Source organism: Cucurbita maxima, unplaced genomic scaffold (assembly GCF_002738345.1).
Source record: "Cucurbita maxima cultivar Rimu unplaced genomic scaffold, Cmax_1.0 Cma_Scf00028, whole genome shotgun sequence".
Lineage (NCBI taxonomy): Eukaryota > Viridiplantae > Streptophyta > Magnoliopsida > Cucurbitales > Cucurbitaceae > Cucurbita > Cucurbita maxima.
The window spans coordinates 3,227,953-3,248,059 of NW_019272044.1; the positions used below are offsets into that span (position 1 = coordinate 3,227,953).

General features: G+C 44.5%; 1 long non-coding RNA gene and 3 other non-coding genes across 4 annotated transcripts; 3 read left to right on the top strand and 1 right to left on the bottom strand.

Moving 5' to 3' along the window:
- Positions 1 to 734: 734 nt before the first annotated feature.
- On the bottom strand, positions 735 to 807 carry TRNAK-UUU. Its single transcript has one exon. It is a non-coding gene; the product is annotated as a tRNA-Lys (tRNA).
- A 9,288-nt stretch (positions 808 to 10,095) lies between these two features.
- On the top strand, positions 10,096 to 10,168 carry TRNAM-CAU. Its single transcript has one exon. It is a non-coding gene; the product is annotated as a tRNA-Met (tRNA).
- A 5,027-nt stretch (positions 10,169 to 15,195) lies between these two features.
- LOC111465204 lies at positions 15,196 to 16,208 on the top strand. Its single transcript, XR_002714169.1, has 2 exons — positions 15,196 to 15,274; positions 15,310 to 16,208. It is a non-coding gene; the product is annotated as an uncharacterized LOC111465204 (long non-coding RNA).
- TRNAG-GCC lies at positions 15,313 to 15,384 on the top strand. Its single transcript has one exon. It is a non-coding gene; the product is annotated as a tRNA-Gly (tRNA).
- Positions 16,209 to 20,107: the final 3,899 nt, after the last annotated feature.

Here is a 20,107-nt window from a genome sequence, read left to right on the forward strand (position 1 = left end):
GGAAAGCGAAAGATGCCCCGCCCCTTTCTTTCTTCTTTGAAGCTGAATCAGATTATCTGCTATGCTATATTAAGCTGAATTGTTTAAGATTTCGGATTTGGAACTACAGCCTTAGCCCGGGAGGAGACTGAAGACTTTGGATTTGAACAAGAAACTACGTCCCCGCTTTAGGAAGGGCCTTAGCCTTAGCTTCAAGATCTCAGTTTGCACCAACCAGGATTTCCGTTCTCACCAGGAGCCGATTGCTGAAGAAAGCGATGGAACAAGATAGTCGTTTCTTTTTCTCTCTCTCCCGATCAGGTTTCGGTTAAGTAATCTGTCTATCCATCTGGTTAGGTTTCGACCAAAGTATGGTTGGGGTTCTGCAGTTGAGGATGAGGATTTTGGGGAAAAAGATTAACAGAATTCGGGCAAAACTCTAACAGGATAGGGAGGAGGAGTATACCATTGAGGATTAGGGTTGGTTATTTACATCCGAAAGGTGAAATTGCTGTAAATACTGGTTGTTAACTACATGATCAACCGTCTTTCCCGTAAACTATTATGAGTTCGAGCTTGAGGACAAAGGGATAGGATGAAGATTTGCTTTTTTCTATCACCTTCAGTGCCTCTCTACTCTAACAACTATTCATCTGCTAAGATCTCGCCCAAATAGAGAAGTGAATCTAAAGGCCAAAGAGTGATCTTTGAACGCTACTACGCATCCTTAAAAAGAGTCTCGTGTAAGGTAGGTTTGGGTATAGCAGGACTTGAACCTGCGACCATTAGGTTAAAAGCCCAATGCTCTACCAACTGAGCTATACACCCCAAAAAAGAAAAATAGGTGGGAGGATTGATGCAGAAAAGAAAAGAGGGCGGCCTCTCTTCTTCTCATCATATTCAAGGGGCGCGGCTCCGTATGAGGCTCGTACTGCAGAGCAAGCGAAGAAAACGTAAGGGTGCGCGTTAGCACTCCCGCAAGAAAACGGCCTCGCTAACCCCTTATTGATTTCAAACTCAAGGAAAGCCTTTCTCCCTCCATATGAGAAAGATGCGCTCAAGCACCCAACCTATACAAACAAGGGGCTTGGGCTCGAAAGCCGGCCTTACTCAACAAGCACCTTTATTAGTCAGGTTGCTTCTTTCTACTCATTGAAGATTCTATCCACAAAAGAAGGTCAACGGGGGATACTAAAGTGGCTCTCACTGACACCATCTACGATAAGGTGAGGTCGTCTTTCTTTCCAGCCGCCATCCGGTTCTTAAAGCCTTAAATCAGGGAAGGGGAGGAGCTATATGTAATTAGGGTCTTTGTTGGCCGTTGTTCCGGTCGAGCACTCTCTTTTCTTTGTCAAATTCCGTCTTACCAAAGAAGACTTCTGCCCAACCCGCGAAGGCTTGTGAAGTTGGACCAGGTACGAAGAATGAATCTATCTCTGTGTACGGAAGTTGCTGGCCGCTCAACTGTTCGAGCGTTTTCCTTTCTCCTATTATTAGAGTGGGGTGGTTGGTTCCGATTCGAGAAGGGTAGAATACCTGGTCGAAGGTCCAGTACAGTAGGTAGCCGGCGTTTTCGTTTTGGCTCCCGAGCGAGAACGAGAAATAGGCGATGCACCATCCTTGCTGCTACGTACGTTGACCTTGACTTGACAGATTCATCCAATGGAACCCACACTAAAAGGAGGACCACAAGCTCGGGGCTCGACGAAAGGGCAAGTATCAGCATGTTGAAACTGATTGGGGTTAGCAGTGAAAGAAAGAGCCCGGCATTCATTTCTTCATTCATATGAATAGCTTAGTCTACTAAAATCAAAGGGGGACCAGCCTCATCGTGGTAATTAGAGGACATCTTTGATCGTTCACCTCTAATGTGACACGTTCCCTCCCAGTTATATGATCAACGGGATCAGTCGTCCAGCGGGGCTCTTTTTCTTCCGGGGAGGCAAAGTAGTCCCCTCTACTGATCGAACCCCCTTTCTCTAAGAGGTCTTCGTAAACATGTTAAAGGGCTCCTGTCTTCGGCGGGTCACCTTTCCAAGACTGAGAAGAACATCTGGGCAAGGGAAAGCGCAGTGCGCCTGGTGCAAATGGCTTGATTTTTTCATGATATACCAATCAGAATGGAGGGCCCCCGTACATGATTGATATAATCACTACTACGTGGTGGGGGTCGCTTGATGCGAGAGAGGCATGAGTTTCGATCTTGTGGTGTATTCGTTTGCAGTGAGTAGGGCCTCTTTCTCGTTGATCAGTTCGCCTCCGCTCGAGGGAAAGGTCTCCATTCCTACGGCGGTTTTGTCAACGAACGCGTCTCGGGCCGGGAACTTGATCCCCCAAAAAGGAAGGGGTCTCTTTCCTCGCCCGATGATAGAGGGCCAATTCTCGTTGCACAAGACGGTGCCCTCTCACTTCGAGTGCCTTCCTTCGTAGTCAAATCTGATGATACGCTTTGGCGATGTTACCTACCAAATCAAAGGCCTGCTAGGTGATCGAAATCGCTCAGGTCAGTGAGGACTAACTCACCTACTCCAACTCTCTCGTTTTTATCTCGATAAGAGTTTCTTCTATTTCATTCAAAAGGCGACCCGCCGCGCTATAAGATGAGATACTGCTGTTGTACTACTTGACTGGTAATAAAAAGCTTACGTAAAAACGGGAAGACTCTTCTACAGTAACCCTCTCCTACGCTACTGGTGGACTCTTGCACAGAAAGGCCGACAGAAAGAAGCAACCTTTCTTAGCGCGCTTTTCAAGTGCTTAGCTTCTGCTAGCGGCGCAAGGCCATAAAGTCAGTTCAGTTGGAAGCCTAAGCCAAGAAGGTACGAACGAAGTGACGGGCCCTTTTAGAGTTTGAGAGATAGGGTAGGGGGGCGGCTTGATTGTGATAGTAATTTCGAACATCTCTCCCCTTTTCTCTTAGCGTGCACTGTTTGCTTGCATGCCGCTTTAGGCACATCTCTCTTTCTTAGTTTCACGCTGCTAACCTAAGTCAGTCTTTTAGTAAGCGTATAGTTGCAGCTATTTAGTGTAGAATCAATTCTTTAGTGGACGCACCGAAAGGGCGGGATAAGACAAGGCGGTGGAGGTTGGTTGAAGATGATGTTACGCGGCGTTCAGAACCAGCCTTGAAGTGAATGAATTTGAAAGAACGAAGAAGTCAGGAAATGAGACGACTCTTTCTTGCACTATATCATAAACGGATCTTCCCCTCCACACCAATCACGAGTTTTTCTCCATTCCTCTCGTATATCGTCGTAACGCCCTTAATGCTAGGTTTTGAAAAAGACTTTTCATGTCATTCCCATTTAGGTCCGATTCGGATCCCTCCGTTGTTTCCTTTTCCTCCCGCACCCTTTCCTCGAAATGAGAAAGAAGATGGTACACTCGAATTGTATTATTTAAGTGCTTATTGCTTGCCAAAGATCCTACTTCTACAATTGGTAGGTCACCGGGTTATTCAAATCAGTTGTGTTTTCTCTGGTTTTCCCATGTTCAAACTTCCGTACCAATTCGGTCGATCCGGAATGGATCGGTTAAACATTCTATTAGGGAGCCTGGTCTTGACTCTGATGTGTGGTATTCATTCTCGTTTGGCTCTTGGAATCACATCCAGCCGTGGTTGGAACAGCTCGCAAAATCCAACCACTTCACCTACTTCATTGCCCCCAACCCTTTCTCGTACCTCTATTGAAACAGAATGGTTTCATGTTCCTTCATCGATTGGTTATTCCTCCCCGTTCGTCTCTCTTTTTCCAATTGCGGTCTCGATTAGTTTACAAGATTGAATGGCTAATTTGCCTCCGGACCCTAGATTCAATTGTTTTACAAGAATGTTGAGCGGGGTATGTAAGCTGTGTATCTGGGAGGAAGTGCAAATCTGGGCTTTCGCTTTTTTGCACCCTGTTTTGGTCTTGCAGCTATTGAAATGAAATAATAATCTCTTTCCCACCGAATAAAGATTGAATATATGTCCAATCTCTAGTGGTGGTGAAACCAACCAAGATGTATGTCGTCCGACCCGACCTCAGACTCTTTCTTCCCGACCTATTTGACCCTCTGCTGTTATTTAGGTGGTATCCCGAGATAGAATTCCTCCCGGGAACACACGAAAGAAAGATATGAACTGGGTAAATAGAAATGGAAAAGAGATGTTTCCAATTCATTCAAATCCGAAGCTTTTTCTACATCCATATGATCTACTAAAGTCGATCGGTATTGCCCATATAATGAAAGCAGATCTTGGTCTATAGAGTCCCAAGAAGGTAATAACTCCAACCTGTCCGATGCTTCTTCGGCCAAATACAATATACAAGTGGGACCTGCACTATGAGCAAGCTGTGCGTAAAACCGCTGATTTTTGCCGGTTTCGCAACAACTTGGTCGAAATGGGGTTCTACCGGGAAACCAGGGATTTTTGAGTTTGCGCCATTGGTTACTGGTCGAGCCACTGGAATGGAATGAGATCAGAATCTCTGGAGATCTTTCCTCTCCACTTACTCATAACAGGCTTTCCCTCTGTAGAAGACGGATTCCGAATGGCATAATTGTCTGATTTCTTACTAGATCTTCAAAGAAGACTTCTCCTACTCCTCCTTCTCCTTTAGGATAGGATCGTCGTTGGTCCTTCTTTCACTAATGAGATCATTAGATCACCATTTGATAGTAGTTCGCGCGAACGCGCGAGGGACGAGACTTTCTATCGCTTGCTTTTCACTCTCAAGACAATGGTCTCTCTCTTCTATAAATAGAAAGCGAAGCAAAGCGCATGGCGCTGAAGTGAAGAAAGCTCAATAAAGACAGACGAACACGATGCAGGGCATAGCATAAATTAGACCGCTGATCATTTCATAAACCATATATGCTTGACCTTGATCGATGCTTTTTGGGGGGTGACTCACCAACCGACCCAGCAGTGATCGATGACAGAATGGTACGAACAAATCCAATGACTTTGATTTGGGAGTTCTCCATTTTCTTGTCTCTTTACCCCTTTTGATATCCTTCTAAATGGAAAGGGGTGCACCTCCAGATGGGCAGGGACTTTGCTAAGCTGTTCGGCCACATTCTATTCCGATTGCCTTGAGAAAAGCATCCGTTTTGTCCTTCCCTTTTCCTTTCTCTCTTCTCCGTATCCTTTTTCTTAATTACAAGGGACTTTATCCAGATTGTAGACAGAAGGTAGTTGGTAAGGGATAATGAGTGGTTGTGGTACAGGCAGGGTGAGGGGTTGAGTCGGGATTTGAATCAAAACTCTATAAAACATCGAGAATCTAAGAGTTTTCCCTACCTGGGCGACAGTATAAAGAAGAGGGAATCCGAGAATATGCGAGACTGTAAAGAAAGGAGAGGGAATCCGACCCCGGCTTCGCCCGAAGCATGCGAAGGAACGAGCCTTGTCTACGAAGCAAGTTCAGTCAGCGCAGAAAGAGTCTGCGAGTGTGTAGTTGACTAGTAGTACCATTAGCCTAAACGCTCCGTATCCTTTGCGGCCGCCATTCTAATTCCTTCGCTATTGGAACTATGACTCCCGCTCCGTAAACTACGCTCGCTGCCTCCCGGGTCTCGTCTCAAGCTGTGGCATAGACGGAGTTTCCTGCCTCCCGTTACAAATCCAGACAAAGAAAGGGTAGCTAGTGCCCTTAATCGAATGACTTGAAACACTTCTCTATAAGAAGCACTATTGGATTGGTTGCAACCACACCTACTCTTAGTCTAGTCTTGACCGACCTGGGCTTTTTAGGGATTCCCTGAAACCGGAGCATCTTGTATTTCATCAAAACTAGTTGGGCAACCCCGGAATCTCGAGCCACGTGGCGTTCCAACCCAGTTCCAACAATGAATGCAGCTTCTCCATCAACTGCAACAAAAGAATGGATTGATTAAGGTAAGGTGACAGAATGGTATCAGGAGACGAAGGAGCGAAGCAATGAATGAGACAGAGTTGCAGAGGTTCAGGAGTGAAAGAAGGTGAAGGAGAAGATCAAGAATGAATAAGAAGGAGTATTGTATTGATCTTTTACAGTGAAAGAATAAATAGTCAAAGGAGAAGAGAAAGAATGAATCTTTCGTGTTTACAGTCTCGTAAATTCATTCAATTCGGTTCAGGAGTTCAGTCTCAGTCTCTCTCTTACCTCAGTCTAAAATAGCCCAAAAAATAGGGGAAAGCATTGATTTTCTAATAAATGGTTCTTACACGAAAAAGAGTGAACGAAGTAGGAGTCTTTGTCTTTCTTTCGTCTCCCTTTATTCTTTCACTGTAAACTCGTTCAATCAGGTTCCAGATTTCATTCATGTTTCGTCTTTCCTTCCCGGATTTCACTGTAAAGAAACTCTCATTAATCTTTCGTCTTTCCTTCTTCAGTCTCATTCATCTTTCTTCTTCTTTTCTTACATACAGTTCAATCAGTCAAAGGTTTAAGGTTTCGTCTCATTCTTGTTTCGGCTTTGTTTACAGTTCTTCAAGTGATTGAGTTTACCTCGTTCAATCTGGTTCGGTCAGAAGGAGTTTACGAAATAGGTGAAAGAAGAAATAGGTGTAGGTCAGGTAATATCGGTTCCGGTTCAGGTTTTCGGTCTCTTTCCTTATTAATTAATTACCTCTAGCCAAAAATAGCCCAAAATCCCGGGAAAACGTAAATTGAATTTATTTCAGCAGCTGCTGTTAGTGAAAAAGCTCTGACGAAACTTGACAGTTATATGGAGCATCAACTAAATCATAAATGGTCTTTACAGGAGAAGGAGTCTTTGTCTTTGATTTCCTCTCCCTAATAGTTGGTTTCGTCTTTCCTTCCTGTAAACTCTCATTCTTCTTTCGGCTTTCCCTTCTTCGAATAACGAACTCGAACTGAAAGGTCAGGGAATAATAGAGTCAAAGGAGCTTGACCTGATTCTCAGCCAGCTTACTTACCCAGTTTAGTTCAACCCTCCCTCGTTCAATGACCTCAAAAATAGGGAATATCGTCAAAGAGTGAAATCTGTCTCATTCATCTTTCGTATTGATCTTTGACAGTGAAGGGAGAGTCTTTGAGTGTTTGAATCATCCTCCATCCAGTTTACCTCGTTCAAGAATCAATAGGTTCAGGGAGAGTACATTAGCAGCTTTCCCGAGTGTTTGAATAAATAGGAGAATTCTTGCTTGTTTCTTACAGTCGAGTAAAAGAAAGAAAGAATCAAGATCAGTTCCAGAATAAATAGGTTCAAGAAGGAGAGAAGAGTCAAAGAGTGATAGTTTACGAGGTTCATGAGTAAGTAGCTCGAGCTCGAGGAGAAAGATCCGTTCAAGAATAACGAACAAAAGAAGAGAACGAATGAATTTCATATGCTTTACCAAGTGAAAGAATAGTATAGTTCAGGCGCCCGAGGTTCAGGAGTGAAAGAAGGCAAGGTAATGAAAAGCTGAATGAGTAAGTAGTGAGAGGAGAAGAGGATAGGTTCAGTCTCATTCATCTCTCTCTTTTCGAAAGGTTCCGGAGTTCACTCTGACGAATCTTGAGTTTCATCTTGACTTAATAGTTAATTACCTATAGCCCAAAATAGCCAAAAAAAAATAGGGTAAAGCATCGATTTTATCCAAAAAAAATAGACAGAAGATAGAAAAAATGAATTAATGGTCTTTACAGAAAAAAGAGTGAAATCAGTCCCATTTAGCCTATTTTGAACGAAAATACAGGGAAAATGGACGAAAATGGCCCTAAAAATAGACAGAGGATAGCATTTTATCCAAAAAAATAGACAGAAGATAGAGTTTTTTTATTAATGGTCTTTACACGAAAAAGAGGGAAATATGGGAAAATGGACTCTTTTAGCCCCAAAAATAGGGGAAAATGGCCAAAAATACCTCAAATACCTCAAAAATATCCCAAAAAATAGACAGAGGATAGAATTTGATAATTAATGGTCCGTCAGAGTTCAATCAGTCTTGAACAAGGGCCGGCTTCTTTCTTTCGGGCTGGCTTGCTCGGGCTCCCGCCCCTTCCCCTCGGCCGGCTGGCTGGCTGGATGAGAAGAACCTTCCCCTATTGATTCAAACACAGTAAAGGAGAATGAATCTTGTCTTGCTTGAGTCTCCCTTCAGTCTTGAACAAGGGCCGAAAGAACTCTTTGACCTCAAAAATCTCCCTAAAAATAGACAGAAGATAGAATTTGAGAATTCATGGTCTTTACAGGATCAGTCTAATTCATCTTGTCTTGTTGTCTTGCTTTCGTCTTTCAATTCTCTTTTCTTTCTTTTCTTTACTGTAAAGTTCAGGTCAGGTCATATCGGTTCCGGAGCAAACAGACCTACAGAAGGGAATGAGTGAGGTAATCCCACCCAGCAGCTTTACCCAGATCGAAACAGATTCCGAGCACGTCTGGTCAAAGTCTATCTTGTCTTTACCACGCCTTGGCTAACAATGAATTTGATTGAGTTTTTCTCATATCCGCGGGTTCTTCCATTTGCTTTCTCCCTCATTCATAGAGGAGTAAGGTGGTATACTCTATTTATCCGCTTATTGGAACTCCTTCTAATGTTTATCTGCTTATTGGAACTCCTTCTAATGACCTATGCATTCTGTTATCATTTCCAGTTGGACGAGATTAATCCAATTTAAGGAACTCTTTCCATTTTGTTTTAGGGCTTGGAGCAGATTCAGCCTTCCTTCTTTCTTCTCGGTCCGCTTCTTTGGCTCCTGATCTTGAGCTCGCTTTTCTTGGCCTCAGGCTTGGCTTCTTCTTGGAGTCCTTGCCTTTTCGAGACTTTAGGCCCTTGCCCTTTCTTTCTTTGCCTGGTCTCGACTCCCCCTGGCTAAGTACTTTCATTCAATCTAGCAGGCTAGCTGCCTGTTCTGCCCCTCCCCTCAGTCTTGGCCATTTTGGCGTAGGTTGTAGCCTGTTTGCTTGAGGCTCATCAACATGTCGGACCACAACCGGAACCCTCCCCCTCCATTCTTCCTGAAACTCGTCCTCAAAATGGATCTAATTGCACTTCACGCTCCGCCTTCTTTACGTCTTTTGGTCCGCCTAACCAGCGCATCTTTCTCCGGAGAAGCAACCCGCTCGCTCGAAATCTGTCCCTTCTGTTTGTTGTGTAACAAGGCGTCCACACGATTACGAGTCTGCTCCCAGCCTCTTCGAGGACACTAGCCTACGGTTTTTTTCCCACTAGCCATGGCTTGGCCGAACCTTTGGCTCTGATACCCCTTGTCATGGCGCTAAGTCCTTCAAGCCCCCAAACCGGGGCACCCTGCTAACCTAACGGTCCGCTGTAGCAGAGTAAGCTGAAAAAGCCCTTTCGAGATTCTTAGTCAAGCCTCAACGCCCTGCAATCTTTCTAAAGCGCTAACGCCTTGACTTGAGATTTGGAAATGCAAATGAAAGAGTCAGGTGTATTCTCGTGGCTTTCGCGCTGCTCAATCCCTTGCTTTGTTCTCGAGTCAGGGGCCTTTGTTTCCGCCTTCATTTTGTCGTGCTGCTATGATGTAACGTGCAGTCGTCCCGAGGCAGCAGGATGTATGGTATAGGGCTCCCTCTTTTCTCTCCCAACAAGTCCTTGATAGATTTCGAGTCGGGAATAGAGCTGTGGCTTATTCGGCGCTATATCACAATTCATTCATTTTCGGAGCTGTTCACGAAAGGTGGCATGGGACATCTGTCGGCGGCGGGAGAGTCTGACATCCGAGCGAGAGGTCAGACCAATCCAATTCATCCTGGTCCGATCCGAACGGATCTTGTTGAATGAACTGATCCATTGTAGTATGCCCAATTAGTTCATTTTTGCCTACTTGGACCCGCCTTCCTTTGACGACTCCTGAGATATAGTGGAAACATTTTGTTATGGTGGAGAGTGGGGAGTGAAAAGACGAATGCAGCGGAGAACGACCGCATGAATCGGAATCCACAACGAGAAAGACAGACGACCGAGAAAGAAAGGCTCCACGTTCTCCAAGTGGTTGATCTTAGCGTGCTAGCCGCAGCTGAATTTCGGTATAGTGATAATGCTTTCTTTCTCTTTCTTAGCGCTCTGCTCCCCCTTGTATAGTAAGGGGAACTCTGGGTATAGTATAGTAAGGGGAACTCTGGTTGCGCGGCTTTCTCTTATCTTATAGGGGTCTATTTTCTCTGACTTTACTCAGCTTGACCTACTTGACTCAGCGGTTAGAGTATCGCTTTCATACGGCGAGAGTCATTGGTTCAAATCCAATAGTAGGTAAAACCGGCCGAAACCCCAGCTTTTGCCAGCATGAGAGCAAGCACAGACTGGCAGCAAGGAAGGTGAATGACCAAAGCATCGGTTGCTTCCACTTGTGGCCTTCTTTTCTTCGACCGCCTTGACGCCTTAATATCAAGGAACCACCCCCCTCTCTTCTTCTCTTCATGTATGTGGGCTGCCCCGTCCCGAATAGACGAACAGGAACAAGCAAAGGCACGAGAGAGTGGATACTCAACTCACCTCTTCGACAATTAGGTGAAGACCAGGGGAGGGGGGCCGGAAACCCCAACGTTCAACCTTTCACCGCGCCACACGATTCTTTCGCCAAGCGCTCTCTCAGACGTTTCCACTCCTGCCCCCGCAAGCAAAGAGGTTTCATTCAAGATACCAGGCGACCAAATGAAAGTGAACAGCCCCGAGCAAATCTTCGTTAGAGCGTACCCTTTGTTTCGACTCTTTCTCTCTTACAAAGGCAAAAGAATATCTGATTTTTCTTCTATGGACCCCTTGGACCTCCGACCAATTAGGTTATGATGCATGCGTGCACATTCACTTCTCAAAAGTGGGTTCCAAACCTGGGTGGCACTATGTAACTCAATCCATGAGAGGTCGTTGGGTGGCTTTTTTTTATTTCAGAATAGTCGAGGAGACTTTAAGGGGAGTTTGTCGAGATAAGGACTTGCGTCGAGTAGTCGTAAGGTCTCAGACTCGCAGAAGACAAGTGAAAAGTATCTCGAGGTTTCGCCGCTTTAAAGCATTTTCTAAATCTCGCTAAAATCGTGGTTTTTCTCTCAAAACTCGGGAGGTTCCGCCAGAAAGAGTTTGGGATTCAATCGTTTGGTCTTTTGAAGTTCCTTGAGAACCTGATTGAAGAAAACCCGCATTTTGTAATACACGTAGATCTGCAGATCCAGTCTTTGAAGTTATTCGTTTGTGTTTCGATTCCACAGTTCAGACGGAGGGAGACGTTGTTGAGTATGTGGCTTGACTTACTCCAAGGTGACTCAAGTCTTGATTGAGCAGTCATTTTTCGTAGTCACGGGTCCTGCTTTAGCACCATTTCCCATTAGAAACTGTAGAGGGCGGTTTGTGACCTTCCAATTTTCTAGGGGGTCGTGAGAGATAGCAAAAGGATGCATCCATTTCTAGGCTAATTGTCTTGTGGATGCTATCCATGAGGTAGTTAGACACGCCCCTTGGGGGATTGGGTCTTTTAAAAGGACTCCATCTGCAGGGCACAAACAAATTCAGGGAAAGCATGCTGTTTTTCTGAGGTTGGGTTTTGAGATGAGAGTAGGATACACACAAGAAATCCGTTGTCTAGAGAGAGTAGAGTGATCTCAAAGAGTTTTCTATTTTCATATTTGAAACACTTTAGATATTTCTATCAATATAGATACCGTTTTTCGAATCAAATCAAACTCTCTTTCTCATTTACTGCCACTAAACAACAGCAGGTCTCAGCTCTGCACATTCCTATCAATTTGTTCTTTCTTTCAGCTAAAGATGGTTATCATCTGGTATGAGAGTCCAGGTTATGCAGATATGGTAGCGATACAATCTTCTGGATCTATAGTTGCTGATATGATTACTGCATTAACGCATACGATTGTCAAGGATCGCAAAATGGAATGAAACCTCTAAATGTATATGTTTGGAAGATGAGAATGCAGTTGCTTCTCAAAGAACAGGATCCTTTTTTTTCATTCTTGAGAAAAGAGACGCAGATCTGGCGCTAATGGCTTCTTCAATCAAGTGAGTGATGTTGTTGTAGCCAAACAACAAAAGAAAGCATATGAACAGCATCGATAGTTGTAGACAAGAAACAAAAAGTTCTTCGAAGCTGTGCTAATGGTGGTCAAGGATAAGGTACTCGTTTCAGTGGGAGACATTGAGTCCGCATGAAAAAGATGGGAGACACCCCTGTACCTCTTTAGGGGAATGTATGAGTCAGTGACAATGGTAAACATTTTCTTCGGCAACGGTTTTTTCCAAGCAAGATGCTTGAGGGGACGAGCGTGTATCAGCACTTAGACAAGATGAAGAAGATTCTCAAAGAATTTATAGGAGAGTCTTCCCTATACAAAAGAGTGATCAGTGACCGGGAAGTCCGCTTCAGTCATTTGAGTCTTTGACAACCACTCTCTCCTGTGAAACTCCTCCTTGTTCTATGATTGATCCTCCCATTTTCTTTAGGCTCCGGCTGAAAAGAGATTTGAACAGCAGTTTGAAAAGACTAATGCTGCGCAAAAGAATATGTTTCAAAACAAAGAATAAGCACTGAGAAGGACCTGAAAAACATAGATAGAGTGTTGGTCCTGCAAGAAGAAAGGTCACTTGAGTTTTGAGTGCCGGGTAAAGGGAAACAAAAAGCCATGATGATCAGAAAAAGGTAGTCTTGGTCACTACGTTGGCCCTGTTTGCCAACATTTCCAGATAGTTGGTGGATCGGGTCCTCGCATCAGATTTTCTTCCGAAAGGCAGAATTTGGTACAGATATGATTGAAGAACTAGGTTCTGAATATATGGGCAATGGCACTTCGACTGTAATCAGAGGCCGAGGGAATGTGTAATTGCTGTTGGAAAACAGAAAGTCAGAAGACAAATGTTGATATTTTCTTTCTTTTTTGTATCTTCAAACTACTCTCGATGATCAGAGCCTTGACTTTGTTATTAGTAAAGCGCGGGAGCGTTCTAGCAGCTTGCTTCAAAAAGCTTGACTTGACTTTATTATTATTCAATCAAAGGGGAAAGGCTTTTTTATAGATGTTGAAGAGGTGAGGCAGGGGCTGCTTCTTAGCGCTCCAGGAAATGAGATTCCGACCAAGAACAAAAGCCCGAGGTAGAGTGTCGGTCGTCAGGGCAGCCTGCCTTTTTAAGAGTAGGGGCTGAATAGTTTCATTCTAAAGGAAAGCGAAGAATCCACCTTTAGTCAATAGGAGCCCTACTTCCCTCTTTGGGACCTCATCACTGAAATGAAAGCGCAAAGAAATTGCTTGATGAGTTGCCGGGCGTAGCGCAGGGCAGTCTCGACGAGATAAGAATTCCGAGAGTAGACTTTGTTTGGGTTAGGCGAAGTTCAGAGGTAGAGCGAGATACCTCCATGCCGAGAAAGTAATACAGCGGATGAAAGAGAGAGAGAAATTGGTTGTCAAGCTCCTTGATGAAATCGAATCAAAGAGAAGAATCATTCCCGGTTAGAATGTTTCACGTATAAAAGAAGGATGAGGCAACGACCATGACGTCGACAAACAAAATCTCAGAATCCCCACGGTTCCACTGTAGCCGGAACCCTTTATCCAAAATCAAGCAGTGAGAAACAAGCTAAATTTCTTCAAGCAGGGCCCCCTTCTTAGCTCTTGGTGCCTGCTTTAGCCAATCGAAGCATATAGATCCGTAAATAGCTTTCTTGAGCTTGCATACCAACAAACAAGTTATAGGATTCCTAGGAGAAGATCAGCCTGGAGTTAGAGGAGGCTGAATAGAAAGATATTCTTGCGGATCCCCGCTTCCCTTATCTTGTTGAAAGGCATTCTTCACGTCAAGTTGATTGAAATCAGGGCATTTTGATTGCAGCCAAGGCAAGAATGCCACGAATGGTGTTTTAGCGGGCAAATCTTTCCCCTATCTTTTAAGGGGGTCGACTCAAGATTTTGGAAGGAATCCTTTAGCTAGCTTTGTATCTCTGACGCGAGCCATATGCTTTATGCTTGATCTTGTAAATCTACTTGCAGCCAATGGCTTGTTTCCGGCAATAAGACTCAGTCCAGTCTTCTTTCTTCTTTTTTTCCTTCTTCCTGCATAGCATCTCTCCAGCAAGAATGATTTCAGGCTGAAGCAAATGATTCAGGTGAATGAGAAGATTGAACTGACATGAGGTAAGCTCTCTTGGGAAAAACTCTTTCTAAAGACTCAAATTCTGCAACGGGAAAGGTCGAGAGGATCGACGAACCTAAGAGAGGGATCCAGAATCTGAGGAAGCGACTGGAAGGGAAGCAACTGGTCCCGACTGCTGATCTTCTGGAGTAGTCCTAGCCTGGGCAACAACATAATGGTTTCGCCGCCGAGAAGAAAGATGATGTGCCGGGTGACTGGAATCCTCTGAGGTCAACTGAACAGGCTGACAATCGGCAGAAGATGCTGAGCAAAGCTGCTGGCCTGAAGAGTGGGGCTGATCCGTAACATCAACTGCAGAAGAATGAGGTGAGAGTTGATGAACAGGAGAAGGCCGCAATACATCTCCATCACCATTCTCCCCCGGGGCTGATTAATTAGGTTAAAGAAAATATGAGGCGACCTCATTAAAGAGAACATGAAAGGATAATCAGAATCTCTTGGATTTCACGTCATAGCATCTATACCCGGACTGAGCATATCCAAGAAAGAAAGAAGCGGTGGCCTTGGGGACAATTTGGCTCTTAACTGCGCAGGAATATGAACAAAAGAAAAGACGTGTGTGTATGCATCCACTCGAAAATGCCTGCAGGATGGTACTGCCTCAGTCAGAAGTTCGTGAGGTGCCGCTGCTGCCTACCTACCTATTACCTCTCGATTCACCCCCCAAAAAAAGGAGAGAGATGTCTCGTCCCTTCTTTATGCACATCCACATAAATAGCCAGACACAAAGGTGTACAATCCGGTAGGTAATAATGGGTTCTTCTTGTTTATTCACTGATTGTTCTCTTACTTGCTCTAGTGGCTGGCAAACGCCAACCGAGAGGGGAGAACGAATGGCTCAGGAATCGACTGGTTCCGAGCGGACTCATGGAGCTGTTGGATTATCGTATCAGTAGACGAAGAGGATGACGCTTTCTTAGCTTAGGAAATGACTGAACTTTAAAGACCGCCGCTGGGAGGCGAGGGAGTCACTTGTCTGGTCTTGCGGTGCACTCACTCCCGTTACGAGAATGAAATGACGCCCCAGCTCGACTCGAGACCAAGACTCCTTACAACTCGCACCAGGTTGGTCTAGTAATTAGGGGTCGGCCTGAGATTGATTGAAAAGGCAGCCCAGCCGCCCCCCGCCTACCTACTCGTGCTCGTAGCTCGATCGGAGACGAGTGTGGTCCGGCGGAAAAACATAAGTCGTCCCTCTCGACGTGATACGTGAATTGCTCAGTAGTGCTTCACCACTACCGTAGCTGGCGGAAATAGCTTAATGGTAGAGCATAGCCTTGCCAAGGCTGAGGTTGAGGGTTCAAGTCCCTCCTTCCGCTCAAGGCTTCGTCGTTTAGTGGTAACGAGTAGAGTGCATAAGCACCCTTAGAAATAGGGGCGAGACCCCTTGGATAGGGTTACAAACCAATCAACCTAATAAGAAGAAAGAAAGGTCCCTTTTGTTTTAGCGCGCAGTGTACTAGTGAATAGGAAAAGCAGATTGAGATTACTAATGACAGATGGAGGTTGAGTCTCGAACATCTTCGGTGCCTCGCCCTTGTCTCCTTCGCCTACGACTGCTTAGAATGCTCATCCTATCGATTCAGAGGCATAGGTACTCCCTCTCCCACAACACACTCGTCGAGACGAAAGAAACCTCCCGACATAGAGAAGAGATATCGACGTCTGGGGACCCGAGATCACCCTTCCCTTTCACCTGAACTGGTCGAGAGAGATTAACCCGCACCACATACATTTTCTAACCTTCGAACCGAAACCCCCTCAGATGGAATTCCAGAACCTAAATAACTCTGTTGAGAGCTCCGTGACCGGGTAAAGGGAAGGTCCACCAATGATTGATAGGACATTCCCACCCTATCCGTCTCTTTCTACCTCATTACACTAATTAGTTGTTACTGATTCATTCAATCAAGGCATAGACCCCCACCCACTTCTTTGTCTTATTAGCGCAGGTGTTCGTCAACGATGAAAGCCGCTGAACTTCAGACTCGAGTTGAGAAAGAGGGCTAGGCCCTGGAGAGGAGGGCTTGATGGGACTAGGGAAGACGGCTGGATTATAGAGCTAGGGGCAGGCAGATCGGATCGAAGGGTTGTCCATTGGGATTGGGCATGGACGAGCACTGGGCCAGCATTGATGACAAAATGAGAAAGAGAGAAACTTCTCCCATCGCATCATTAACCGGTGTAGGATTAAAGATCAGGTCCAGGATTCGAGTCAAATCGACCTTACCTCTCATCTCAGGGTGAGGCAAGGAATTCCATCAAATGTTCGTTGTTCAATATCTCGGCTGCTCAAGAAGTTGGACTAGCAGCTCCGCCGACCCAGAGTGGATTCTAGGAGAAGGGAAGGGCGGGCAGAGCCTTGCAGTAGGAGGGTTTTCGTTGCTGGAACGGGTTCAAACAGGACTGAAGCGAGGAGGAATTCCATACTCCGATCTTACTTACTGGGGATTCAGGCTAGGGCTTGAGAATCAAAGCATGGGTATCCGTAACTAAGAGGGAGTAGTAGATCGTCGATTGAAGAGCCAGGTCAGTCAGTAAACTTCTATTGATGAGAGATTCTACGTCAGGGACTCCTAGCAACAAACTTGTATGAAGGGCCCCCATGGAGACGCAGGAGATGCAGGAACCGCCAGCCGGATCGACCCAACAATGAATGATAGGCCAGAGAGAGGGATAGGCTCATTCGACTAATTAGTGATCCCTGGCCCTACCTAAGATAGAGATGCCCCTGAAATTAGGGGATTGGTTGATCGGAAAGCTCGGGTAGGAGTAGGACATTCCATCAAAATCTTTCCTCCCGTGGTCCTCTTTATTCTTTCACGAGGTAAAGCATATTCAGTAGCTCTTTGATTGAATTTGATTCTGCTTGAAAGACGAAACAAATGAAAGAAAGAGAAGCTCATTCACCTTCCCCTGAACCTATTTATTCAAAGACTAGGTAAAGCTGCTGCTGAGGATTGAATTGACTCTCTTGTCCCCGGAACCTGATTTCACTCTTTTACTCGATTGTAAGAAAGATGAATGATCCTCAACCTTAAACCTTTTCCTGATTGAACGAGGCTCGGTAAAGCAGCTTAGCTTCTCTCCTGGACTGATTGAACTCGGTCTCTTTTCTCCTTCACCTGTCGGTCTCACAGCTTGGTTGGTTCTTTCTCCTTTAAACACTCTTTGACTCTCCCTTCTTCACTGTCAAAGATCAATACTCCTTTCCTTATTCATTCTCTTCTCTCTCCTTCTGGAACTGTAAGAAAATCAGACTCAACCTCAACCCTGAACCTCGTAAACTCGGTTGAACAATTCCATTGCCTGCCCCTCTACAACTCGGTAAAGCAATTAATTCCATTTCCTGCCCCTCGGCGCTTCGCTTACCTCCTTCTTTATTCTTTCCTTGAACTGATTGAACAAGGTAAAGCATATTCAATTCATTCTCCTTGACTCCTCTCCCTATCGGTCGAGCTGTTTCACTCCTCTCCCTATTTTTTGGTCCATTTTGGAGGTAATTACATTACATAGGCTGGATGAGAATCAGGTCAAGCTCATTCACCTATCGGTCTCATTGCTTCGCTCCTTCACCTCTCCCTTTCACGAAACGAACTGTAACTGTAAACACTCTCGATTCATTCGAGTTAACTCCTTCACCTATTCTATTGGTCTCACTGCTTCGCACCTTTCCTATTCATTCTCCTTTTCCTATGAATTTACTCTCCTGTAAACTCGGGTTTCACTATTTGACGGTCTCTTCTCTTTTCTTTCCTTTGATTCTGCTTTCAAGACTCTTCAAATTCAAGAAAGATTTGCTCCGGAACCTATTGATTGATTCTTTAACTGTAAACTAAGACTCAAGAGTTTACGAACTTCACTCATGAACTAGATTGAACTCGGGAAAGCCGCTAATGAATGGACTCTCCCTGATGGAAGAAGGTAAAGCTCCTATACCTATTTATTCTTTGACTGATCTTGATCCTTAATTCTTGTTCCTTATTCTTTCACAGTAAACAAAGACTCCTTATTTATGAATGAGAGCATATTTCATCCTTCTTTCACCTATGGATTCTTGAACGGATCTTTCTCGTCTGGCTACTTACTCCCTCCCCTCTCTCTTCTCGTAACCCTGCCTGCATTGGACTTCTTTCACTCTTTCACTCGGTAAACTGGAGGAAAAGAAGAATCAGCCTGAACCTCGGCCGGGCCCATTCACTATTCTTTCACTCAAGATGAGAGAGAGTTTACGAACTGAACTACTGAACCGGATTTCACTGTAAGAAAAGAAGAGGAAAGACTGAACTCAAGATGAATGAGACCTCACTCCTCTGCTGCCTACTTACTCAACCTTAAGCCTTTTCCTGACCCTTCAAACATTCTTTTCCTGTAAAGAAAGACGAAACGAAAACAAGATTCATTCATTCGACTTAACTCCTTGTTCTGTGTTCGTTATTCGAAGGAAGTTCTTGTTCACCTCTCTTTTCTTTCACTCGGTAAATAGATAGTAAGTAGTAGTCTTTCTCCTACCCCTTCTTTCACTCCTGAACCTGAACCGGACCCTGACGAGAATGAAATCAGGGAGACTATCGATGAATGAGAGTTTACAGTCAGGGCTGAAGAAGAAGAAAAGACTAATCTGGCCGGCGGGAAGGAAAGCCGAAACTCAAGCAAGATTCATTCTTTAACTTCTCTCTGCCTACTTACTCCTATTCATTCTCCTGCCCCTTTGACTCTATGACCTATTTATTCCTTATTTCACAGGGTAAAGCCGCTAATGAATGAATGAATTTACACTCTCTCCCTGATTTCACTCCTCTCCCTATCGGTCGAGTGGCTTCGTCGCTCCTGAACAACCTCTATTCCCTTGTGCAGTTATTGTGAGTTATTCAAACACTGATCTTTCTCCTTTCTTGCTTTCACTCTAGTACTCTCCTGTAAGAAAGGAAAGACAAAAGATTAATGAGACTGAACAGTCAGTCAAGACTCAACTAAAGATGAATGAGAGTGAACTCCGGCCGGAACTCTTTCTCCTTTTCCTATTGATTCTAGAACAGTAAACAAGGTGTGTCTCGAATCTGATCTTTTTCTTTTTCACTCGTTCTCTTTTCTTTCCTCTCACTGATTGAAGGAGGTAAAGGCGCTAATTCATTTAGTCTCTTTCCTATTTATTCTTTCACTGTCAAAGAGAGGAGTCAGTCATCATTTCTTTGTCTCGAGCTTCAACCACTCGGCAATTGAATTGCCTTTTCCTTCTTTCACTGATCTTTCTCTTGCACCTTCAAGCAAGTCAAGACTCAACTCTCGATGAATTAGAGTTTGTTTCCGAACTTCACTCATGAACCTGAACTTTACAGGAGAGTAATAAATTCATGAAAGAAGGGAGAGGAAAGAAAAGAGAAGAGACCGACCGATAGGGAGAGTAGTAGTAATAAATTCATGAAAGAAGGGAGAGGAAAGAAAAGAGAAGAGACCGACCGATAGGGAGAGTAGTGAAGTCGAATGAATCGGAAGGTTCAGGATAATTAATCTTGTTGAGGTTCGGCTTTGTTTACAGTCTTTGAAAGGGAATATCATCAAAGGTTCTCATCAAATAGCGCTTGACCTTCTGAAAGAGTCTTTGAAGGGGAAGGAGTTAAAGAAAGCTCAGGAAAGAAGAGATGAGAGAGAGACCGGCCGGCCATATGTCTTGTTCTAATCTTTCTTCTTCTTTTTTTACAGTTCAATCCGGGAGAAGTTCAGTGAAGGCAATGGAATAGCTTTACCGAGTGAACAATCAAGATCATTAATCTTTCGGCTTAGTTACCGTTCAAGAAGAGGAGTTCAGTTCGTAAACAAACTATCATTCATCGACAGTCTTTGGTTACAGTGAATAAATAGGTAAAGGGAAGGTAATATCGATCGGAAAAGCTGAATGAGTAAGTACTGAGGAAGAGAGTGAGAGTTAAAGAAGGAAAAGGCAATTGAATTGCTTTACTACCGAGTGAAAGAAGGAATAAGGGTTTCAGGTTTTCGGCTTTCTCTTTGGCTTTTACCTTGGGAAAGAAGGAGAATCAATCT